Genomic DNA, 12944 nt, shown 5'->3' with positions numbered 1-12944 from the left:
TAAAGACCTGGATGGCCGCTAACTTTCTGCTTCTTAATTCAGATAAAACTGAGGTTATTGTACTCGGCCCTGAAAATCTTAGAAATATGGTATCTAATCAGATTCTTACTCTGGATGGCATTACCTTGGCCTCCAGTAACGCGGTGAGGAACCTTGGAGTCATTTTTGACCAGGACATGTCCTTCAACGCACATATTAAACAAATATGTAAGACTGCTTTCTTCCATTTGCGCAACATCTCTAAAATTAGAAATATCCTGTCTCAGAGTGACGCTGAAAAACTAGTTCATGCATTTATTACTTCCAGGCTGGACTACTGTAATTCATTATTATCAGGATGTCCAAAAAACTCACTGAAAAGCCTTCAGCTAATCCAAAATGCTGCAGCAAGAGTCCTGACAGGGACTAGAAAGAGAGAGCATATTTCTCCTGTTTTGGCTTCCCTTCATTGGCTTCCTGTTAAATCCAGAATTGAATTCAAAATCCTGCTCCTCACATACAAGGTCTTAAATAATCAGGCCCCATCTTATCTTAATGACCTTGTAGTACCATATCACCCTATTAGAGCGCTCCGCTCTCGCTCTGCAGGCCTACTTGTTGTTCCTAGAGTATTTAAAAGTAGAATGGGAGGGAGAGCCTTCAGTTTTCAGGCCCCTCTTCTGTGGAACCAGCTTCCAGTTTGGATTCGGGAGACAGACACTATCTCTACTTTTAAGATTAGGCTTAAAACTTTCCTTTTTTCTAAAGCATATAGTTAGGGCTGGACCAGGTGACCCTGAATCCTCCCTTTGTTATGCTGCAATAGATGTAGGCTGCCGGGGGATTCCCATGATGCATTGAGTTTTTCCTTTCCAGTCACCTTTCTCACTCACTATGTATTAATAGACCTCTCTGCATTGAATCATATCTGTTATTAACCTCTGTCTCTCTTCCACAGCATGTCTTTATCCTGTCTTCCTTCTCTCACCCCAACCGGTCGCAGCAGATGGCCGCCCCTCCCTGAGCCTGGTTCTGCCGGAGGTTTCTTCCTGTTAAAAGGGAGTTTTTCCTTCCCACTGTCGCCAAAGTGCTTGCTCATAGGGGGTCATATGATTGTTGGGTTTTTCTCTGTATCTATGAAGCGCCTTGAGGCGACTTTTGTTGTGATTTGGCGCTATATAAATAAAATTGAATTGAATTGAATTGAATTCCTGTCGAGGAACAACAGGCAAAAGTTAACAAAATGCTTTGTGAGGAAGCTGGGGCTTTTGCTCGTGACAGTAATGATATAGGCTGCATACCCAGTTTGCAAATGGCAATCAACTTGAAAGATGATATCCCTGTTCAGAAAACCTACTCATCCATCCCTAAGCCACTTTTTAAAGAGGTTAAAGAGTACATACAAGAACTTTTGGTAAAAGGCTGGATAGTAAAGTCTCAGTCCCCGTACGCCGCCCCAGTCGTCTGTGTCAGAAAGAAAGATGGCAGTTTACGCTTATGCATAGACTATCGCCTTCTGAACAAAAAGACTGTTCCTGATCGACACCCACTGCCCAGGATACAGGATCTGATTGATACTCTGGGTGGGTACTCGTGGTTTAGCATCTTAGACCAAGGAAAAGCTTACCACCAGGGTTTTGTAGCTGAGGGCTCTCGCCACCTCACTGCCTTCATAACACCATGGGGTCTTTATGAATGGGTTCGCATCCCATTTGGTCTCACAAATGCCCCAGCTGCTTTTCAGCGGAGCATGGAAGAGATGCTTGGCTCTCTTAGAGATGAATGTTGCATCCCATACCTCGACGATGTACTTTGCTATGCAAAAACATTTGACGACCATGTTGAGACCCTCCGCAAGGTTCTCCAGGCACTCCAAGAACATGGAGTAAAATTGAGGCCGGAGAAATGTGACCTCTTCAAACAAGAAGTCAGATATGTGGGTCGGCTTGTGTCCGCTGAAGGAGTCAAAATAGACCCGGCAGACCTGGAGGCTGTCAAAACCCTGACATCTAAGACACCTCAAACAGTCGGTGATGTGAGGAAGCTGGCAGGCTTTCTAAGCTACTACCGCTCGTATATCCAGGATTTTTCCCGGATAGCTAAACCAATCTATGAACTCCTTCAGACCAAGCCAGGCAAAACTCAGTGTCCAAAATCTGTGAGAAACAGCAAACACCCACAGCTGTCCTCTCGAGAGCACGTTGAGTGGACCCTGAAACACCAGAGAGCGTTAGAACAGTTGGTGACCCTCCTCACCAACCCCCCTGTTCTGACATATCCCGTTTTTAGCCTGCCTTTCACATTGCATACAGATGCATCTGACCAGGGCTTAGGAGCTGTCCTGTATCAGCGTCAACATGGGACATTGAGAGTAATTGGCTATGGATCTAGGACTCTGACACAAGCAGAACGCAACTACCACCTGCATAGTGGAAAATTAGAGTTCCTTGCGTTGAAATGGGCTGTATGTGAAAAATTCCGTGACTACCTGTACTATGCCCCACACTTCACAGTTTATACAGATAACAACCCCCTAACCTATGTAATGAGTACCGCAAAGTTAAACGCAGTGGGACATAGGTGGGTTGGAGAGCTCTCAGACTTCCGGTTCGACATCAGATACAGGCCAGGAAAGTCAAATGTAGATGCAGATACTCTTTCTCGTCTCCCCTTGGATATAGAGAAATATGAAACTGCTTGTACAGAGGGATTTCCAGATGAGGCAGTGCAGGCAGTCTGGGATGGAAGCCAGGTGGCCAGACAGAAAGATGTTGCTTGGGTAGCCATGCTCAATATCTCTTCTCTGGACCCCCATCAGCAGCCTCATATCAACTCGCTGAGCATCAGCCATGATGATCTGGTTAAAGCTCAAAGAGAGGATCCAGCCATTGGCCAAATCCTCAAGCTGAAACTAGATGGAGCAAAACTGACAGATGAAATACGCAAGATGGTAAGAGGAACTGCCCATAAACTCCTCCACGAGTGGGGTAAGTTACATCTTGAAAATGACCTCTTGTATAGATGTACCAGTGACAGAAGACAATTGGTGCTTCCTGCCAAGTACAGGACGTTAGCATTAAGACATTTACATGACACGATGGGTCATGTTGGGACAGACCGAGTGCTACATCTCGCAAGGGACAGATTCTATTGGCCCTTTATGGCTAAGGACATTGAAGCCTATGTGACCCAGAAGTGTCCCTGTATCATGTCCAAGAAACCAGTAACACACGTCAGGGCTCCCATGGGTAGTATAAGATCGGACTACCCTTTAGAACTGGTGTGTATTGACTTTTTGCATTTGGAAGCCAGCCGTGGAGGGTATGAGTATATTCTCGTGGTAATTGACCATTTCACTAGATTTGCTCAAGCATACCCCACAAGGAACAAGAGTGGGAAAACAGCTGCTGAACGGATTTTCCAGGATTTCATACCCAGATTTGGATACCCATCCAAACTACATCACGACCAGGGTCGTGAATTTGAGAATGAACTGTTCAGAACACTACAGAAATTATCTGGTGTCGGACATTCTAGAACATCACCTTACCATCCTCAAAGTAACCCTTCAGAACGTCTCAACAGGACAATACTCCAGATGTTGAGAACATTAACCGAAAAGGAAAAAGTACAGTGGAAAGACCACCTCCCACATCTTGTACATGCGTACAACTGTACTCGACATGAGTCCACCGGCTACTCACCATTCTATCTCCTCTATGGACGACACCCGCATCTACCAGTTGATCTGCTGTTTGGATTGAAGGGGGAGAATGAAACATACTCACCTACAGGATATGCCAAGAAATGGGCCGAACGAATGTCGGAAGCTTATCGGATTGCTAGTGAAAATAGCAAGAAGTCTAGTGCAAGAGGCAAAATAACATATGATAAAAAGGCAAAAGGAGTCATGCTTCAGCCAGGAGACAGAGTTCTGGTCAGAAACCTCAGTGAGCGGGGAGGACCTGGCAAGTTGAGATCATATTGGGAGAGGACTATTTATATAGTAAAAGAGCAGTTAGCAGATAGCCCAGTTTACGTAGTCCATCCTGAAGCTGGAGACCCAAAAAGAACCCGAACATTGCATCGCAATCTGCTGTTACTTGTAAATGACTTACCTGTTCAAGTCACTCCCCCCCTGGCAAAGCCTGCGATTGGAAAGACAACATGCAACAGACGAAGGATGGAAAGATCTACAGATGCACAAAGACAAACAGACATGTGGGATAACTCTGACAGCGGTTCTGAGAGTGATTGCTCGGGGTACTGGCTAAGAGCACCTGTTGAAAGGACTGTGAGAAGGAACCTGGACCATGAGCAACACCCTGCATCTCAGTCATACCAGACCAAAGAACCTATTAGAGTGACGACAAACACAACAAATGGACATTCACCTGTGCAGACGATGGAAGACATACTGACTATGCCTGAGCATTCACCATCCGTCAGCATTGAACAATTCGAAGAGGAAACTGGGAGAGAATGCTCACACCTGCCATGTTCTCTGAGAGAGGAGATGGAAGAAATGGAAGTGGGTAGTGACAACCTATCTGAACCCAGAGGGTCTGGTGAGGAGTGTGAAACTCATTTGCAGTCTAACGTACAGGTTCAACCACCGGGACATACTTGTACGGACATTAGAAGATCTACCCGTCACAGGAAGCCACGACAGTTTCTGACTTATGAATCACTGGGTAAACCCTCAGTGCAGTCACATGCGGCAGTTAATCTAGTTGGGGAACGCACAGCACCACAGTTACCTGCCACAACCATACCATCATACACTGTATTTCCATACCCACCATTGGCAATTGTGCCGCCCGTGTGTATGTCACAGTCACCAATGTACTGCACCCCAATACCATACTCACCATACCAGTATCACGCATCACTGACCCCATCTGCATACACACCACCCCCACTGCTTGTTTCATAACTAGTTCTTGGACTGATAAGAGTTAATAAGAATTTGAGAATCAAAAGTTAAAAATGTCATGATTTTGTGAATGTTGGGAGCCATTTTATTTTTGTCAGGGAGTGTGTGATACCCACTAATGTGTGATCACATTTATGTGAATTAATTTAAGTAATTTCACTTTCAATGTAAGTGATATTTCCATTTGGAAATGCCCTAAATAACTACAGTAATTGTAACAGGAAACTTGGTAACTACCCTGGGATATTTGTAGCAGACGCTTCATTTTTATACCAATAGGTGGCAGTGTGAGACCATGGTTTGGCCTGTTGTTAGCAGCCTGAAGCGCATGCTCCGCGCTGTTTTCTCATAATGGCGGAGTATTCAGGAAACGGCAAGCCACGTCTCCCTGTCTGATCATTTCTCTCCTGTTTACAGGACACATATATAGCTGTCTACAGGTGCTGCCACCCGGTACCTGTAACATAAGCAGTGTTGGGGAGTAACGGAATACATGTACCGCCGTTACGTATTTAAAATACAAAATATGAGTAACTGTATTCCGTTACAGTTACCGTTTAAAAAGGTGGTATTCAGAATACAGTTACTTTGTTGAAATAAATGGATTACACTGCGGTACTTTCCTGTTTCATTTTGTCGCGGGTCAGGACTGTTTGGGTTTTGTTTGACAGCTACGTTCTGTTGTTCCAGGCGGCAGCGTTACGGTTGCCATGGTTACAGGGCGACGCTCTCTCTCTCTCTCTGCGACTGTGTGTTTCCTGGGTGAGAGAGCGCCTTTTCGTTGTTGTTGTTGTTGTGCTAAGCTAACAGGCAGAATGCTACAAGCATAGCTCTAAAGAATGTAGCATCATGGGCAGTGTAGTCCGTGCTGCAGGGAGAATGGACTGCCATACACGTTATGGGTCTGTGAGCGCGAGGAGGGAGAAAAAGGGGAGTGGAAAGGTACGAGTTGTCATCGAGGAAAAACGGGAGCTGGAAGCATGTAAATATAATAATAACCACTGCAGCCAAGAAGAGTGCCTGACGAGCCCAGTTGTAAGTAAGCTATTAAGACTCGACTGTACACCGTGTTCCTGTTTTCCTCCGAAAACAATAAGTTCTGTTGGAGCAGTCTTTCAACGCCTCTCTCTGTCTCTCGCAAGAAAAGTTGACCCACACAACAAAGTAAAGCTATTTTTCGGCTACGAGCCGACAGGGACCCCGCCGTATTAGTCAGAGGTCCCTTTACTACAGTTCGGAGTCGCGGACCTTCAGTAATAGTAATAAATCACACAGCAATAGTACATTCACGTTGTTGTAAAAAGCACGATAATATATTAAGTAATCCAAAGTATTCAGAATACGTTACTGTCATTGAGTAACGTAACGGAATACGTTACAGAATACATTTTGGGGCATGTAATCTGTACTCTGTAATGGAATACATTTTAAAAGTAACCTTCCCAACACTGTATATAAGTCACTTTGATAACTTAAAAATTTTCTTGTTTGGCTTTTTCAGTGTTTTATTTGTTCGTGAGTAAATCGGTTTGGCTGAGATTAAAGTTTAGATTAAATTAAATGTAACTTTATTATTCCACACAGCTGAATAAACGTCAAACAGAAAATGATTAAACAGAAGTGAGAGACGGTGGAGAGTTTACGTCAGCGCCCGGTTATATTTTAGAGAGCAAGGAGCAGACGGCAGAGTTTCACTCCACCGAGGAAGCGCATGACGTACCCCGGCTTTCTTTAGACCACGAAGGCCGGGTCCTCAGGTGGAAGCAGCCTCTGAATTTGGACACTCCCACTGTTTCCAGGCCGGTCAATAATAACGGTGACATTTAATATATTTTATCCGATAAATAAACCCTGTAAAATGTATTTATCACCCCCCCTAACAGCCCTTTTGAATATCTCCCTAATTCTGAGGTCTCAAGGTTGGCAAGTATGGCCACAACACCTCACTCTTGGAGCACTTTTTTGCCACATGTATCGCAAACCATGTCTCAGCTGTGTGTGGAGGTAAAATACGTTCGCACATGACTCCAATTACGCTCAGCCATTGTTGTGAGTGCGCACGCCAGCGGCTGCAAGACATTTATACAGCCGTATTTCGCCCATAACTATGAAAGGCGGAAGGGGAAGTAGTTCCTTTGAATGTAGAAAATCCGAATGTTATAGTTTCTTTCCACTGTGTCCCTTTTAATGATAAACTACAAATTTACCCTAAATTACTAAAATATCGATATTTTAATGTGAGAATCGATTCTAGAACATAAATGATTGGTATCGGAGGAATCGATATTTCAGGATCGATCCGCACATCACTACATTTAATGCTTTCAGAAACCAAGCACGGTCTGCCTAGTCCACGCCGGCAACAAAGCAGTGGATGCAAGCATCAGCTACTTTAGCCAGCACAGCATGCTCTAGGCTGCTTTTATGTAGTCATATATCTTTCCTTTTTCACCCAGGCACAGCCACACTGCTCGTGCCTATCATAAAAAGGCAAAAATGCCATACACACAGATGTTTGGGACATGTGGGCTGCCATACTTCTGCTACCAAGCAAGGGGGCGGGGGCACACGCTAACCAGGAAGTGCTAACAGGTAGCCGGCGCTAGCCGCAACTTGAATTCCCCTTCACATTTTATTCTGACAGGTAAAAGTATATGCTTGGAACACATTTCCCCAATGTAGCCGAGCTACGAGCGGCGCCCTGCTGGTCGCGTTAACCCGCAAGCTGCGGGCGACACGCCAGACAGGCCAACCAGCTGGAATGCTACTCGCAGGCCGGCTAACGATTAGCTGGCACGAACCGTAGCATAATTCCCCGCTGTTTATTCCCCATAGTGTTAAGCAGGCCAACAGCGAACGCCTGGGACGCTGAAGCCGTATCCCCTCTGTGTTAACACACATAGCAGCCGAGCTGCACAGCTATATACACGTATATAATAACCTTATCCATGAAATAAATTTCGATCCAAAATTGAATGTATCTAGAATTGTGAATAAGTATTTCCACTCGACCCGATCGAACGCCCTCTCCGCGTCTAAGGAGAGAATGCACTCAGGACTCTGGCCGGAAGGGGTGTATAATGTATCCAATAGTCGGCGGATATTGGAATAAGAGTAACGTTTCTTAATGAAGCCTGTTTGATCTTCGGATATAATTGAGGGCAAAATATTTTCCAGTCTGCATTGCCAAAACATCGAGCCAAAATTTGAGCATTGACATTTACCCTCCTTAGACCCGAACTCTTTCATGGCACGCATTTTGAAATTTTCTTTGCTATTTGGGCTGATTGGGACCTGATGAATTTGTTTTGTTTTTACCTAATTTTTGTTTCTGAGAAAAATGAGATCCACATATGAGGACATTCGTTTTAAATTTTGATAGAACAGTGGCAGCATGATGTCCTTGTAAGTGGATATCAGGCACTTGTAGAGAAAAATTAACTATTTTGGTCTAGACATCCCAAAATGTGATGTCCACATATGTGGATGCCAGGTCCTAGGAGGTTAATAGAGAGATTGGCCTGTAGGATGAGCATTCCACTGGATCCTTACCTTTCTTTCGGACAAGAGCGATACTTGCCCCGTAAAAGGATGGCGGAAGTTTACCACGCTTCCATGAGTAGGAGAGGGTTAAATGTAATTGAGATAAAAGCAAGGGGGAAAATGCTTTGAAAAATTCTACAGGAAAGCCGTCAGGACCAGGGGATTTTCCAGGCTGCAGTGAAGAAATGGCTGCACCCAGCTCCTCTGGCGTGATGGGTTTGTCTAATCTGTTTTTACTATCAGAGGAAAGCATAGGTACATTCAAAGGCTTTAAAAAGTTATCCATTAAGGTGCTTTCCTGCGGTGATTCAGAGGTGTAAAGTTGAGAGTAAAAAAGTCCTAAACGTATCATTAATTTTGGAAGGATCCGAAGTGATATTACCATTAGCCATTCTAACCTTTGTGATGTGTTGTTTTGCCTGGAAGCCCCTTAACTGGCTGGCAAGCATCCTACCCGCTTTGTCACTATGAATATAAAACAAACTCTTACTCTTCAGGAGCTGACGTTCAGTTGAGTGCGTTGAGAGGAGATCGAATTTAGTCTGAAGCTCCACGCGCTTATTGTATAAATCTGGGCTTTTTACCTTAGCATAGAGCAGGTCTACTTCTTTGATTCGGTTGACTAAATCGAGTCGTTCTATACGGGCCTTTTTCTTCATATTAGCAGTGTAGGAAATAACTTGCCCCCTGAGAAAGGCTTTCAAGATTCAAGAAGTGTTTATTGTCATGTGTCACAAGGGAAAAGGCATTTCTCTGTGCAATGAAATCTTTCTTTGCTGTCCACCCACAGATGCCGATTAATATATACAATAGAAATAGAACATATAAATACAGTGTATAGAATTTCAGTATAAACCCAAATTATTAAGCTAGAAGTTTCTCCTGTGGTATTTGTTTTAACAAACAAGGTTATTTGTTCTTTCATGAATTCCAGGAAGTTTACATCTGCCAGGAGAGTCGAATTAAAACACCCGTGTCGTCTGGATTGAGGGACGTCTGGGAAACTCATTGATAGCACAACAGGGCTTTGGTCTGATATTACTATGGTCTGATATTCACAGGATTGGACCCATGGAGTCAGCTGATTATCAACGAGAAAATAATCAATCCTAGAATAAGTGTGGTGTACCTGTGGAAAAAAAGAGTGCTCTCTTCTGTGGGGGCGTAAACAGCGCCAAACATCAGAGACACCACAGTTAGATAAAAAGGATCGAGTGAAACGAGCAGATTTACTGACAGTGCAGGGATTCAGGGAGGATCGGTCGAACACAGGGTCCAGCCAGCAGTTGAGGTCACCACCAAGTATGAGAGAGTATGAGCTCAGATCAGGCAGCAATGAGAAAGCACGCTGAAAGAAATCTACATTATCAATATTGGGGCATATATGTTGGCCAACACTACTTTTAAATGATAAAGTTTACCCGAAACAAAAACATACCAGCCACTCGTATCAGAAATTACATTATGTTTCTCAAAGGGAACATTTTGGTCAATTAGAATAGAAACACCTCTGGCCTTAGCCTGAAAAGTGGAATGAAAATGCTGCCCTGCCCATCAGGATATAAGATGAGAGTTTTCCGAATCACGGAGATGTGTAGATGGAGACGTGTAGAAAGACAACAGCTGCTTTATACTGCTTTAAAAGTCAAAGTCAACTTTATTTGTCGATTCTGCCACATGTACAGGACATACAGAGAATAGAAATTGCGTTACTCTCAATCCCTAGATAAATAGCAAATGAACATTTAAATATAATTAAATATAAAAGTGATTAAAAATGCAAGTAAAATAATTAAAAAGTAAAAATTTAAATAAATACAATTTTACATATAACAAGAAAGCTATACAATATACAATATAATGGGTAAGTGACATTGAGTGTAAACCAGGCAGAGTAGTGCAAATAAGCAAATAGTGCAAATGGAGATTTAGTAGTGTACGGTAAGAGAAAGTGTAACAACAAAGTCGTATGAGGTAATGGCAGTCCAATGCTCCACAAAGTGACTGGTAACTGGTGCAGGCCAGTGAGTGAGTCAGAGAGTGTGTGTGTTTGTGTGTGTGTGACAGAGTTCAGTGAGACCGTGGAGGAGAGAGGGGAGAGGGGGCAGAATCGGGAGGGAGTTTAGCTTCCTGACAGCCTGATGGATGAAGCTGTCCTTCAGCCTGCTGGTCCTGGCCTGGAGACTCCGCAGTCTCCTCCCTGACGGCAGCAGCTTGAAGAAGCTTTGCATTGGGTGCGTGGGACCAGCCGCTATGCAAAGGGCTTTTTTAGTGAGACGGGTGCTGTAAATGTCCTGGAGGGAGGGGAGAGAGACACCAATGATCCTCTCTGCAGCTCTCACTATGCGTTGGAGGGTTCTATGACAGGACGCATTGCAGGCTCCAAACCACACAGTGATGCAGCTCGACAGGATGCTCTCGATGGTGCCTCTGTAGAAAGTGTACATGATGGGGGCTGGTGCTCCTGCTCTTCTTAGTTTGCGGAGAAAGAAGAGACGCTGCTGTGATTTCTTGGCCAGTGCTGTGGTGTTGTACGTCCAGGAGAGATCCTCTGTGATGTGCACACCCAAGAACTTGGTGCTGCTCACTCTCTCCACAGACGCTCCGTCAATGGTCAGAGGAGCATGTTGGGTGTGCATTCTCCTGAAGTCCACAACAATCTCCTTCGTCTTCTCCACATTCAGAGAGAGATTGTTGTCAGCACACCACGTGGCCAGGCGTCTCACCTCACTTCTGTAGTCGGTCTCATCCCTGTTGTTGTTTATGTGTGAGAGCCAGGGCTGCACATAAGTGGTCCGCAGGTGCGCATTCGCTGTCAAAATAAAAGACGCACCAGATAAGAAGTTGCAACGCGTGTTTGCGTACATAAGATTTTCTGGAGGAGGACAGACGTTTGTTCAGAACTCTTAAAGATGTCGAAGAAGCTCCTTTACTTTGGTGTTCCTCCACCTCCAAAGAAATGTCAGGAGGAGTCCGAACCACAAAAGAAGCACGTGTTCTCAGAAACGTGGTTGCAGGAGGTGAGCTGGCTTCAAACAAATGGCAAACGGCACATTCTGCACCACATCTCTGTGCGTTCGTCATTTGTTTGAAGCCAGCTCACCTCCTGCAACCACTTTTCCAAGAATACTGAACTTTACTGAACTATGTTCTATGTGCTGTTGGGTAACTTTTGAATGTTATTTAATAAATTACAGTTTGCATTATTAATCCGACTCTTAACTAAATCTTTAAAATAAACTGTAGAAAAGTGTGATGACGAGATGAAGTTAGTTAAATGAGGGCTGGGCCACAATGTTGTACCACAAGATGGGGTAGCAAGTCAGCGTAGCCACCACCAGTCTGTCCAACACTAGAGGAGCAGAAGTAAAGACACTGCATTAGGTGGTACTCTAATAAACTTGTTAAGCACTGTTTCCTCCTTCCTGGCAGCTCCACGTTCAACACTCTTTCCCCAGTACATCCCCTTTCCCCCTCTGAACCTGTCCAGACCATCTCAGCTGACACAGTATGACCCTCATTTTATTGTTTTAATGTCATGTGCTGATTTTATTGTTTTAAATGTAATTCTAATTATCATTTTATACTATTTTATTTTTTGCTATTTGTGCTAATTTATTATTTTAAATGTCATTTTAATTAGCATCTTATTTATTTTTATCTTTATCTTTATTTTATTTATTTATTTATTTTAACTTATTTAATGTATCATTTCTGGCGTGTCCAGTGTCCAGCACTTTGTGTTCAGCTGAGAGTTGTTCTGAAAGTGCTATATAAATAAATTGCCTGCTTGCTTGCAAATCACAATTGCCGTACAATAATACAAAGGAAACAGAGAAAGCCCAATAATCTTATGACCCCCACCCCATGAACAAGTGCCTTGGCGACAGCAGGAAGGAAAAACTCCCTTTAAACAGGAAGAAACCTCCAGCAGAACCAGGCTCAATGAGGGGCGGGCAGACCTCTATGCAAACCGATAGACCTAAAGTTAAATAACTTGCTATGAAGACACCTCCATAAACCTGCAACATTACTTACATAGCTCATAATCTATTAAAAAAGTCCCCATGAGGAATGTCACAGAGGAGGCCACTGGGACTCTTTTGTGGTCATCACTAAGACCCTCAGGATCTGTGACCAGGCCCATCGCCACAGCCATCAGGCTCAAGACAGGAAGAAACCTGCAGAGAGTGGGTGGAAAGAAACTGTTAAGCTATATAACATTCAATCTTATCTCTGCTTGTGAAAATGATAAGATCCACATACCTACACTGATATGTCTTCATGCACCCAGAAAGCGGTACGTTAGCATGGGGGGAAAAGCTGTGTAGAGGTCATTCAATTCAATTCAATTCAATTTTATTTATATAGCGCCAAATCACAACAAAAATCGCCTCAAGGCGCTTCATAGGTTGGAGGAAGCTCTGCCAGCTGAGCGAAGGCACGTCCTAAATAAGGACGCAGGTTTCAGAATGAGATTATGAAA

Source organism: Mchenga conophoros, linkage group LG17 (assembly GCF_057382185.1).
Source record: "Mchenga conophoros isolate Kocher_MC1m ecotype Shallow Benthic linkage group LG17, M_conophoros_male_GT1.1, whole genome shotgun sequence".
Classification (NCBI taxonomy): Eukaryota; Metazoa; Chordata; class Actinopteri; order Cichliformes; family Cichlidae; genus Mchenga; species Mchenga conophoros.
This window is presented reverse-complemented; position numbering follows the sequence as displayed.